The sequence below is a fragment of the Salvia miltiorrhiza genome, chromosome 8 (assembly GCF_028751815.1).
Source record: "Salvia miltiorrhiza cultivar Shanhuang (shh) chromosome 8, IMPLAD_Smil_shh, whole genome shotgun sequence".
NCBI classification, from domain to species: domain Eukaryota; kingdom Viridiplantae; phylum Streptophyta; class Magnoliopsida; order Lamiales; family Lamiaceae; genus Salvia; species Salvia miltiorrhiza.
The window spans coordinates 56,084,400-56,098,379 of NC_080394.1; the positions used below are offsets into that span (position 1 = coordinate 56,084,400).

Genomic DNA, 13,980 nt, shown 5'->3' on the forward strand with positions numbered 1-13,980 from the left:
TTGCATTATTATATCTAATTGTTGAGGTGTCTTGTCTTGTAGATTTCACAAGGGAAATTGGTAAGAATTTGTTTATTTATAATTGTAGTAATATATAATGGCACGTGAGATAAATAATTAATGCGAGGTGGCCTAACAAGTGGAATTTTTTGTTTGGAGCCGTAACAATTTAAAGCTCTACGGTAATGGACACGTGAGCTAAATAATAATTTTTCCCAACAGGTACGAGGTTTAATAAAGGATTGAAGATATCTATGAAGAGAAGAAAAAGATTCATCAAAATTAATTTATGGGTTAATTAAAGTGCAGATCCATTAGGGTAGAGAGGCCCTAAAGCGTATACCCTTCAATAGACATTAAATCAAATAGGCCCCCGAATTTCAAAAAATTAAACAATTAAACCCAAGGTCTAAACGGGCGTTTTCGTCCGTTAGTTTTAATTTTATTTTTATTTTCCCAAAAATTGGAGCATTCTACCGGCGTTTCTGCCCCCCACCCCCCGCCAAAGCTATCCCAGCTGATCGTTGGGTTTTGCCTCACCCAGTTTCTTTTTGTGTGACAGTGGGTTTCCCATCGTGGTCCCCCCGGCCCCTCGATCCGAAGTTCATCCACCGGCGGTCCACACAAAAACAGAAGAAGAGATTTAGAATCGTCCATAGCCGAAAAAGTTTGCCTGGAAAAACAGAAAATAATCTCCTGAAGTCTGAGTAAGGGAAGAAATTTAAGAAGAAACCCTGATCTACCGCTGAGTACGGATTTTTGAAGAAGAAACCCTGCTCCAAAACATTGGTTCGAAAATTCCAGATTCAGTTCAAATCTCCCCTGAAGTCTGAGTAGGGGAAGAAATTGACAGCACCATTAATCTAGATTCCCACGACCTAATAGAGTTCTCCTCTACAAATTTTTTCACTGATTTTTTTTTGGGTTAAAGTACATATTCACCCCTGAAGTTGACACCCCTAGAGCATTGGGCTCCCCAGACTCGGTCGTGGCGCGTTGACCTCCCTGAACTCTCGGAAAAATGGTGCAAATACACCCCTGAACTCTCGGAAAAAGGGTGCAAATAAACCCCTCCGTTATTTAACGGAGGGGTTTATTTGCACCCTTTTTCCGAGAGTTCAGGGAGGTCAATGCGCCACGACCGAGTATGGGGAGCCCAATGCTCTAGGGGTGTCGACTTTAGGGGTGAATATGTACTTTAACCCTTTTTTTTAATTAAAAGGTTCGACATTAATCGATTATCAGATTATTTGTGAAAAATCCATATCTCTGAATCATTGTTGTAAATTTGTAGTTGATTGTTGTTCGAATTTTCTGGTTAAATTCTGTTCTTATATTCTAACCCTCATCTGCAAGTAACCGCCGCTGTAGGAGAGTTGTTAACTGTGTTTCCCAGAGAAAAATCACCAAGAAATTCTGAAGATTTTTGTTCCCCGGGTGCCTCCGGCGCTTTTTTGGTGGTCGGAATCCCAACGGGTGGCCCGAGCCCCCCAACGGAAACAGACAGTCCATTTTCAAAAAAAAAATTAAAACTAATGGGCGAAAACAGCCGTTTAGACCTTGTGTTTAATTGTTTAATTTTTTGGACTTCGGAGGCCTATTTGATCCAATATCTACTATGGAGGGGTATACGCTCTAGGGGCTTCTACCCTAGAGGTGCATCTGCACCTAACCCTTAATTTATTAGGTATTTTATAAATAATTTGTGAGTTATTTAAAAAAAAAATTAATGGTTGGTTAAGCCATTAGGTCATTTGGTTCTACCTGTTTGAACGGTTTTCGTTTTCAAAACCGAATAATACGTAAAAATATATATGGGTAAACTTTATAAAGTTTCATTCCTATTCGTTGGCTATGATGTTCAATATTCACATAGTCGAGATTCACGAAGAAGTATTGCGCTATTTACCGTTGAGTGGATTTCTTATGGCCCAACTTGGGTCAATTCCAAAAATAATTAATTTTAATAAATTAATAAAATAATATTTTTTAGAAAATTCTTTTATAAATATCTTGTAAATGTTATAAATTAACAATTATTAGAATATGAGAATTATGAATACTATGATAATTAATTTATTAAAATACGAATCCATCTTCAACTTGAATACTCGATCATCGATCATTAGGATTTTCAATAATATCAGCCATAATTTAAGTTTGTATGGCATGAAAAAGTTTATAATATTTAAGTTTACTTGAGAGGCGAGACTTGCTTGCCTAGTGTAAATTCGAGTTGGTAATCCAACTATTTATATGTTATCGAAAAGTTCCAAATTAAGGCCATCAATAAATTTGTCTGGCATGATAGTAGGTAGGGTTGTAAATGAGTCTGGCCTAGTCGAATACTAGCGGATTCGAGCTCAGCTTGTGTAAATATTCGGGTGTTTGAGCTCGGTTCGAGCTCGATTCGAGCTTTTATCTAGCTGTTCGAGCTCGGCTCGTGATCCACTTACCAAGCTCGAGCATGGCTCGTGTACTCGATAATGAAGAATTCGAATTCGTTAAAAATTTAGAAAATACTTATTAATTAATATGTTACTCGAGCTCGAGTTCGTCTCGTTTAAGGTTCGTGTACTAGCTCTATTGAATGCTCGATTGAAGGTTCGTGAACAGGCTCGCAAACATGTTCACGAACAATCGAATTCGAACATGCTCGCGAGCTTAGTGAGCCGAGTGCTGTCAGGCTCGAACTTGGCTCGACAAAACTATCGGGCTCGAAATCAGGCTTGAGCTCGGCTCGTTTACTAACGAATCGAGTTTCGAACGAGCTTTTTCCTAATCGAATCTCGAATAATTGCGAGTAGCTCTATTTGTTCATTTACAGCTCTAATAATAGGACATAAGGGACCTTTTAATTAATTAAATCTCCATTGTTTCATTCATTAAATTATTTATTCAGGGCCAATATTAGGACAAGTTGTTTAAACACGCTAGCTAAAATCTAAGCAAACAAGAGTTTAGGCACAAGGCGAAGGGCATTCTTCTTATGCATTACAAGTCCAGAAATGTAATCGAAATCAATGTCTTCTTCCTTCATTCCAAGAGGCAATTCCCATTCAAATTTGCCCAAAACATTTGCCAATGCAAGTTCGATTTCAGACATGGCGATCCCAATCCCGGGGCAGCCTCTCCGGCCGAATCCAAACGGAATCACCTCCGGATTCTGACCTCTCACGTCGAGGTGATCAGCCGCCAAGAATCTCTCCGGCAAGAACTCATCTGCATTTTCCCACGTGGCGGGGTCTCTTGCAATAGCCCAAGCATTGATATACACCATACTTCCACCTTCAATCTCATAGCCATTTATACTGCATTTCTTGGTAGTCTCTCTTGGGAGTAAAAGTGGAGCAGGTGGAAACAATCTCATAGTTTCCTTCACAACTACCCTCAAATATGGCAGTTTCTCTATGTCTTCTTCGTCGATCATCTCTTTCTTTCCGGCCAACTGCCTTATCTCCGCTTGCACTTTCTTCATCAACGAAGGCTTCTTCATCAACGCCGTTAGCGCCCACACTAAAGTAGCTGCAGTCGTGTCGCTGCCTCCGATTATTATATCCTGTTATATTTATCATTTTAATAATATTTTTTATGAAATTAAAAATATTATTCACCCTAACTTTGAGTTTAAATGATAAAAAATAAATACTTATATAACTAATGGAGTATAAAATTAAATTGAAGCATCGAAAATTGAAATTGCAAATCTGAACACAAGTACACAACCGATGATATAAGGTTAATAGTGTGTTAGGTTTGGAATATTCAGCGTTTAAATGTCTTGAATTTTCATTTTCTCTTGAAAGACCCCAAACTTTCAGCCCTTTCGATAGAACATCATGCTACACAAGGGGAGCAAAATATTCGAACAAATCGGTCCAAATCATAAAACATTAAAATATGGTTCAGATTTTTTGATTTATTGGTTTGGTTCAGTTTTACTTTCTTAAAAAAAATGATTTATTTTCTATAAATCGGACAAAATCGAAACTGAGTTATATTTATAATATATATATATATATACATTTTTTTTCTCAAAATTTTCAAGTTATTTGGTTTTAATTCTAAAAGTTTATGGTAATTCAATTAATTCGGTTCGGTTTGTTTTTTGTTTTTTTTTAAATCAAATACAAATTTGGTTTGGTTTTAACAAAAGTCTCATATGAAATGGATTCAGCGTCCAATTATGAAATCCTTGCAAAAAGAAAATTGAATGCACAACCCTACCACAACACAAATTTCGGCGACAGAAAGATGACACTCTTTTGAAACTGATGATGGCAGTCGAGTTGTGAATCCTACATCACTAAGTTGAATAGTTGATAATTCAAGATTTCTCCGGCGAGATGAGTCATATCCCGGTCACTAAATTTTGTATAGTGGGATATTTTATAAGAAATCGCTGAAAGTTTGAGATATTTTATGAGAACACTGAATTCGGGACATAAAACACCATTAACCTGATATGTGAAATTTAAATGAAAGCATTACCACAAGTATGTTGAAATATAAACTTGATTTGTAAGTAAAATATTTTGTAAAGAAATATCTAGAATATAGGAAATAAGTAGAAAAATCTAGAACCTAAGATATTTAATTAATTATCTAGACTATTCTAGCAAATGAGTAGTCCTAGACTATTCTAGTAGCTAAAATTAATTAACTAGTCTAAAATGGTGAGCTATATCACCGACCTATGCCACTATATATATGTGTGCATTTGTATTGTTGGGATGGTGAAGAAAAAAAAGAAGTTTAAGAAATCAAACTCCTATTCTCTTATCAATTTACACGTCCACACACATACACATTTATACAAATTAGTTTCTCCACTATAAATTATTCATTCTCCAAAATAAAATCCTATACATATTTTCTTATATTCCAACAAAGTGGTATCAGAGCCACAAGATTCTACTTGTGGTATGGCGAATTTACAATCGTTTCAAATCCCCATGCTCAACAAGAGCAACTTCGACAATTGGAGCATCAAGATGAAGGCGCTATTGGGAGCCCACGACGTTTGGGAGATCGTGGAGAACGGCTACGAGGAGCCGCAGGACGAGGCCGCACTATCCCAACAACAAAAGGATAGATTGCGAGACGCGAGAAAGAGAGACAAGAAGGCTCTCTGTCTCATTTATCAAGCGCTAGGGGACGATGATTTCGAGAAAATCTCGAATGCAAGTACCGCCAAAGAAGCGTGGGAGAAGCTCCAGAACGCGTGCAAAGGAGCGGAGCAAGTAAAAAAGGTACGACTTCAAACTTTAAGAGGAGAGTTTGAGTCTTTACATATGAAAGAGTCCGAATCGATTTCGGATTATTTTTCAAGAGTCTTGGCGGTGTCTAATCAAATGAAAAGAAATGGTGAAAAATTGGAGGATGTTAGAATTATGGAGAAAATATTGCGCTCACTAACCCCAAAGTTTGAGCACATTGTGGTGACGATCGAAGAAACTAAAAATTTGGAGGAGATGACAATGGATCTCTTGTTGGGGTCGTTGCAAGCATATGAAGAGAAGCAAAAGAAGAAGCAAGAAATTTCAGAGCAACTTTTAAAGTTGCAAGTAAGCCCGAAAGAAAAAGAAGAAGGCTCGAGCAATGGCTATGGACAGTCCGGGAGAGGACGTGGTCAAGGACAAGATCGAGGCAGAGGCCGTGGACGTGGACGTGGACGAGGACGAGGAGGCTTCGTCAACAGTGGTGAAAGAAATGAGTTTACAAGTGGTCGGGGGAGGAGCAACCCGCAGTCGAGGTACGATAAATCCTCAATAAAGTGTTATAATTGCCATAAATTTGGGCACTATGCTTCCGAGTGCAGAAGTGAAAAAGTAAGGATTGAGGAAAAGGCCAATTATGCCGAGAACACGAGCGAAGCAAATGGTAGTGTGCTTCTGGCATATAAAGGAGAAGCTGGAAGAGATGACACGTGGTACCTCGACACCGGTGCAAGCAACCACATGTGCGGGAAGAGAAGCATGTTCGTGGAGCTCGATGAGTCAGTAAGTGGCAACGTCTCCTTTGGTGATGAATCTAAAATTCCAGTTAAAGAAAAAGGGAAAATTTTAATTCGCTTGAAGAATGGAAATCATGAATTTATTTCCAATGTTTATTACGTGCCCAATATGAAAAATAATATCTTGAGTTTGGGACAACTCTTGGAGAAAGGTTATGATATTCACATGAGAGATTATAACCTTTCAATAAGAAATGGCAAAAATAATCTTATTGCCAAGGTGCCAATGTCTAAAAATAGAATGTTCTTATTGAATATTCGAAATGACATGGCAAAATGCCTGAAAGCGTGTTACCAAGATAAGTCTTGGTTGTGGCATCTTCGGTTTGGGCACTTAAATTTTGGCGGTTTGGAGTTGCTGTCAAAGAAGGAGATGGTGAGAGGTTTACCATCCATCAAGCATCCCGATCAACTCTGCGAAGGTTGTCTACTCGGGAAGCAGTTCAGAAAGTCATTCCCAAAGGAGTCAAGCTCAAGAGCTCAAAAGCCACTGGAGTTGATTCACGCTGACGTGTGTGGGCCAATAAATCCAAGCTCCCTCGATAAAAATAATTATTTTCTGCTATTCATTGATGATTTTTCTAGAAAAACGTGGGTATATTTCTTGAAGCAGAAGTCAGAAGTATTTGATGCATTCAAGAAATTCAAAGCTGCCGTCGAGAAGGAGAGCGGACGACAAATCAAGGCCATGAGGTCCGATCGAGGCGGAGAATTCACGTCAAGGGAGTTTCTAGAATTTTGCGAAGCAAATGGAATTCGGCGGCCCCTGACAGTTCCGAGATCCCCCCAACAAAATGGAGTGGCAGAAAGAAAGAACAGAACAATCATGGAGATGGCGAGGAGCATGCTAAAGACGAAGAATTTGCCTAAAGAGTTCTGGGCAGAAGCAGTGGCGTGCGCGGTGTATCTATCCAACCGATCGCCGACAAGGAGCGTGTGGGGAATGACTCCACAAGAATCCTGGAGCGGGAGAAAGCCAGGAATTTCTCACCTAAAGGTATTTGGGAGCAAAGCCTACGTGCATGTACCAGATGAGAGAAGGAAGAAGCTCGATGACAAAAGTGAAGCATTCATCTTTATCGGGTACGACTCTAACTCCAAAGGCTATAAGTTATATAATCCAAATACCAAGAAAACAGTGATAAGTCGAGACGTGGAGTTCGACGAAGAAGGAGTTTGGGATTTCAGCTCCAACGGTGACTTCACCTACATCCCACAGTTAGAAGAACAAAGAGCAGAAGAGCAAGTTGGAGAAGTCCAACAAGAGCCGGTGACTCCACCAGCTTCACCAGTACCAGTCACTGAAGACTCGCCACCATCTTTCTTAAATGAAAGAGCCACACCACGAGCAAGGAGTTTGGGCGAGATATATGAGGATACTGAAAGGTTAGAAGATCTTACCTTATTTTGCCTATTTGCTGATTGTGAGCCTGTTAGCTTTGAAGAAGCAGCAGATAGTGAAAATTGGCGAGTCGCGATGGATGAAGAGATCAAAGCCATAAAGAAGAATGATACATGGGAGCTCGTGACACTACCAAAAGGGCACAAGGCCATTGGAGTCAAGTGGGTGTATAAAGTTAAGAAGAATTCCAAGGGTGAAGTGGAAAGATATAAAGCGAGGCTCGTCGCAAAAGGATATAGCCAAAGAGCTGGAATCGATTATGATGAGGTATTTGCTCCCGTTGCTCGGTTAGAAACTATTAGACTAATACTCTCTCTTGCAGCCCAAAATAGATGGAAGATTTATCAAATGGATGTCAAGTCAGCCTTCTTGAATGGGTATATAGACAAAGAAGTCTATATCAAGCAGCCAATGGGCTACGAGGTGAAAGGGCAAGAAGATAAAGTCTTGAAGTTAAAGAAGGCCCTATACGGACTAAAGCAAGCACCAAGGGCATGGAATAGCAGGATCGATAAGTACTTGGAGGAGAATGGTTTCACCAAATGCCCTCACGAGCATGCTCTCTACGTAAAAGCCAATGGAGGAGATGTCTTAATTGTGTGCTTGTATGTAGATGATTTGATTTTCACAGGAAATAATCCAAAGATGATTGAGGAGTTCAAGAAGGCCATGTCAAAGGAGTTTGAGATGACAGACATTGGGCTGATGGCGTACTACCTCGGCGTGGAAGTCAAGCAACTCGAAGATGGGATCTTCATCACACAAGAAGGATACGCCAAGGAAATTCTCAAGAAGTTCAAGATGGAGGGCTGCAAAGCAATCAACACGCCAGTGGAATGCGGGATAAAATTATCCAAGAACGATGGAGGAGAAAAGGTGGACCCGACATTGTTCAAGAGCTTGGTTGGAAGTTTACGGTACTTAACTTGCACAAGACCAGACATTCTTTATGCGACAGGACTTGTGAGTCGCTATATGGAGAATCCAACCACTACGCATTTCAAGGCAGCAAAGAGAATTCTTCGATATCTCAAAGGTACGCTCGACTATGGCCTATTCTATTCAAGTACTGATGATTATAAGCTTGTTGGCTATAGTGATAGCGATTGGGCTGGAGATAATGATGGCCGCAAGAGTACAAGCGGATTCGTATTTTTCATGGGAGACACCGCTTTCTCCTGGATGTCGAAGAAACAACCCATAGTCACACTATCAACATGTGAAGCAGAATATGTGGCTGCCACATCCAGTGTTTGCCATGCAGTTTGGCTACGGAGTTTACTGGAAGAGCTTGGATGGCCACAAAAGGAGTCAACAACTATTTGTGTGGATAACAAGTCGGCAATCGCGCTCTCAAAGAATCCGGTGTTTCATAATCGAAGCAAGCATATTGACACCCGCTTCCACTACATCAGAGAATGCATCGCAAAAAAGGAGGTCCAAGTGGAGTATGTGAAATCACAAGATCAAGTTGCCGATATTTTTACCAAGCCGCTCAAGTTCGAGGATTTTGTGAAGTTCAGAATTTTGCTCGGGATGACAAATCAAGTTTAAGGGGGAGTGTTGAAATATAAACTTGATTTGTAAGTAAAATATTTTGTAAAGAAATATCTAGAATATAGGAAATAAGTAGAAAAATCTAGAACCTAAGATATTTAATTAATTATCTAGACTATTCTAGCAAATGAGTAGTCCTAGACTATTCTAGTAGCTAAAATTAATTAACTAGTCTAAAATGGTGAGCTATATCACCGACCTATGCCACTATATATATGTGTGCATTTGTATTGTTGGGATGGTGAAGAAAAAAAAGAAGTTTAAGAAATCAAACTCCTATTCTCTTATCAATTTACACGTCCACACACATACACATTTATACAAATTAGTTTCTCCACTATAAATTATTCATTCTCCAAAATAAAATCCTATACATATTTTCTTATATTCCAACAAAGTATTCCTTTGATATGGTCGAGTGTGAGATGAAATGATGATCCCTCTCTTTTGATCCTTAGCAAGACATCAATAACGTCTCCTTCCATGGATTCCGGCCTATTCGGATTCATGTGCTCTTCAATCAATTCATCACAGAAAGAATGCAAGGAAGAAATGTTCTTGTCTAGCTTCGCAGCCATTCCAGAGAGGCTGTCGATCCATCGAAGCAAGGCAAGTAATCCTCCACGAAGAATCCTCCAAGAAGAGGCTTCTCGCCATGAAAAAGGTCGAAGAATCGCGTTTTCTCATAGCCTTCGTCTCCAAATCTCCTCCCGAATGCAGCTCTGGAGATGGCGTTAGTAGCGAACGACATCATCGTCTCGCTCAAATCGGTGGCGGCGGACGAGGCGGCGTCTCGAGCAATCTTCTCCATCATCTTCGACAATTCGTCTCTGAAAATGGGGCGGAAGGATTGAACTTGCTTCGCGCTAAAGAGATGGATGGCGGAGATCTTCCTCAGCTCCCTCCACGCGTCGTTGTAGGGAGAAAACCCGATGTCACGGCCCTTATACGGCAGCTTCTTGAAGGTGACGAGAGCCGGCCGGCTCGAGAAAACGGCGTCGTGCGATTTCATGATCTCTTTCACTGCTTCTGCGGAGGAGATCACGACGAGGCGCCGGAATCCGAGCTTGAGGGACATGACGGCGCCATACTTCTTGGAGAGGCGGTGGAGGTACGTGTGTGGGGATCGGCTGTGGAAGTGGTGCAGGTTGCCGATGAACGGCAGCCGCGGTGGGCCCGGTGGAGGGAGTTCTTCTTTGGCATGTTTAGGGTTTTGTGTTTGGAAGTAGAAGATGACGAGGATTATGGGAAGAGCTAAGAGTAAAAGAAATGGAGTCATGTTTGCTTTGGTTGGGTTTTAAAAAACTAGAGTTAATTGGCTATAAATACACGAATTAAACTCAAATTTTTATTTTTAATTAATATAATTTTAGTTTTTGGAGATATAATTAATTATAATTTAATTGACTGAAGTCTGATTAGAAATCTGAAGATACCGATGAAAAGTGCTTGACATTATCTTTCCGATTATAATTAATTACTAGTGTACCTCCCGCGCTATGCGCGATGAATATGATTTTGGACTCGCACAAAATGTGCATGTATGTTTTATAATGTTAATATAAATTAATAAAATTAAAATTTGATATCAAATTTATTTTGTGCAAAGTGATCTAATATTTTTGGGGTTATTAGCCTGTAAATACACGAACTTTTTATATTTTCTGAAATTTAACATGACTTTTATTTTTAGCCCACAAATACGCGAACTTAGCATTTTTTCTGATTTTTGACATCGACAAGAAAAAATTTTAATTTACTATTAATGTGAAGGTCGGTATACCATGTCATTCACTCTCTAATCAAAATAATGAATCAAATTACTCTATTCAAGTACATATTTCATAGTCCACGTTATGTATTTCAGCCTCCACCTTAGCAATAAATAGAGTTTTTTCATGTCGATGTCAAAAATCAGAAAAAATGCTAAGTTCGTGTATTTGTGGGCTAAAAATAAAAGTCAAGTTAAATTTCAGAAAATATAAAAAGTTCATGTATTTACAGGCTAATATAAGTATAACCAATATAATTTAAATAAAAATATAACATATGTCTATATATGGATATTGTATCACTTATATAAGGAGTTCTATAATTATACAAATTAAATCAAATTTATCGTATAAAATAAGTTGTGTATGAATTTTCAATGTAACATTATGAATTTGGTGTGAAAAATAAATAATTAGCTTTTCTATTTTTTTTTATAAATTAAGATTTAATAATAAAAACTGAAATACAATTCTATTCAAGTAAAATATCATTACTTTTTGAAGGAAAATATCATTGTTTATAAATATAAATTATTTTATGTATTACAACTTTAAATTTTCATAACTTATTATCTTAAATTTATTTTTCATATATTATATATCAAATTAAAGGTCATTTCATAAGCTTTGATTTAATATGTACATTACATATTTTATCTAACACATAATTACTTGAAAATTAAAATGAATGAATTATGTCTATATAATAAGAAAAGAAATAAATAAAAGTAAATTACACACCAAATTAATTGGCGGTTTTGCATTCCAACTTCCAAGTAGTTGTGGGCAGTTATTTTTTTTAAAATATAATGAATATATTGAATTTGACTTTTAACTACTCCCTCCGTCCCAAACGAAATGTCATGTTTTCCTTTTTGGGCTGTCCCAAACGAAATGTCCTGTTTCTTTTTTTGGCAATACACTCTCTCTCTACACTTAATATTTAAATAATTTCCACCAACCCACTTTATCTACTTTATACACATTTCTTAATCTACGTGCCGAAAAGAAATAGGCCATTTCGTTTGGGACGGAGGGAGTACTATTTTTTCCAATTCCAATTACACCCTTCTAATTGAATTTATTTACATTTACTTTGTTTTTTTTATATATAAAGATATTGTTTTGGATTTTGGTTATCAAATTGATAAAGAAATGACATGAAAATTGATGTCACGAAACTCTTTATATATTTTTTCTTTTTTTCGACCACTTATGATGACCCAAATCCAACAACACAAAAACTCCTGTAAAATCAGTTTTATGGTGAAACCGCCTCATAATGATACTACTTAATTCAGCATACAAATGAAGTGTCATACTGTCATTAGAGAGTTATTATCAAGATATTTTCGATGGTACCTTCGAATTGTTCATTAGACTCCAAACAATCAAATTTTATATATTTGTTTATTGAAAAAATAAATCTACTCGATTAGAAACTAAAATTTGAATATAATTTATTTATTTATAGACGATTAACCTAAAAAAAAGAATTGATTTAGTTGTGTGAATTAGAATTGAAGTACATATATGGGTGCATATAAAAGTACGACGTCAGGGAGGGTTAGCTAGGTTTGTAATAATGGCACGCAGTTCTACTATAATTAGGCTTCTATAGTTAGGGTTCGTTTATACACGTTATGAGATTGCTTGTGTTGGATTAAAATATATCTTACTATTAGAATATCTAGATCATATATGATAGAATGTATTAAAATATGTCTGTTATATATAATTCAGTGATGTTTATATTAAAATTATATATTATTAATAATGATTTATTATAATTATGATTATGATTTGCATTATGAGATGCTCTAGAACACAAATTTGTATAATATTTTTCAACTTTTAATTCATAAAAGTCATTACTTTGTACCAAATAGAATATTTAATTATCATATATATATATATATATATATATAGGGTTAGCTTATATTGAGATTTTAAATATTTTGAGATTTTGAGATAAATGAACATATCAATAAATTCTTTGAACATAACCAATATAACTCATGAACATATGAATCTATTTAATTTATTTAAAAAACACGCCACTTGTAGGGATTGAACCCCAGACCAACGCGCGTTCATAAAAATTAATTGACAAGTTCATCAAAATGTACTTATATGTTCATTTATCTCAAAATCTCAAAATATATATAAATCTCAATTGAACCAATTCCTATATATATATATATATATATATATATATATATATATATAGAGAGAGAGAGAGAGAGAGAGAGAGAGAGAGAGAGAGAGATGAGTTCAAATAAATTAAACTTGTTTTATTGTAAGAACTTAGAACCAATCTAAACCCTTTATTTCTTTAGATTAAAGGGTAAGATTGAATAGTTAGTTTTAATATTTTAAAATTTGAAATTAATTAAATAAGGATATTATTGTAGTAAATGTGGAGCAATGTAACCGAATCGTCGTGGCTATTAATATGGGATTTGTTCAATATATTTATTATAGTTTTATTTTATTTCCTAATATTAGATGATTTAACCTAATCTTATGAATTTTAAATCATTCGTACATATGCACTTCTATAAAATTTAATAAGCACTTCTATAAAATTTAATTCGCACCAAGTTAATATTTTTCGTATACATGCACTTCAATATTCAGAAGACAATTTAGTTATATTTTTGTACACGTATTGCCTTAGATTTTAATTTGCACCAAATTAATTATTAGTACTTTTAAGTACATGCACTTCTATAATTTTATTTTTTATACATGCATTTCTATAAATTTTAATTGGCACTGGACTAATTTTTTTTCGTACATGCATTTATATATTTGAAACATAACTGAGCTGCATTTTATATTTTTGTATACGCACTTCTATTATATTTATTTGCACCAAACTAGCTTAGTATTACAATTGAATTCCATTTTATCTTTTCATACATGCACTTTTATGAATTATAAATTGCTCTGAACTATAATTCAAACATGTATTTTTATAAATTAATTTTAATGAATATCAGTCAAATGACACCAATTAATTCGGCCACCAATAATTGTTCATTTACCAAATTTGCCATTTCCAATTAAGATAATTGATTAGTTTTATTTAGTTGTAAAAGATAAAATAAATCGTAGCCCTACATTTACTAGTGATGTAGGGTGTAGATTGGTTCTACATTCTTATTTTAAGAATGGTTTTTATTTTAACCCATCCCCTATATATATATATATATATATGGTTAGATTTA

General features: G+C 36.2%; 1 pseudogene; it reads right to left on the bottom strand.

Annotated features, from left to right (window-relative positions):
- Positions 1-2,895: 2,895 nt before the first annotated feature.
- LOC130998765 (6,7,8-trihydroxycoumarin synthase-like) lies at positions 2,896-10,255 on the bottom strand (annotated as a pseudogene).
- Between the last annotated feature and the right edge of the window lie 3,725 nt (positions 10,256-13,980).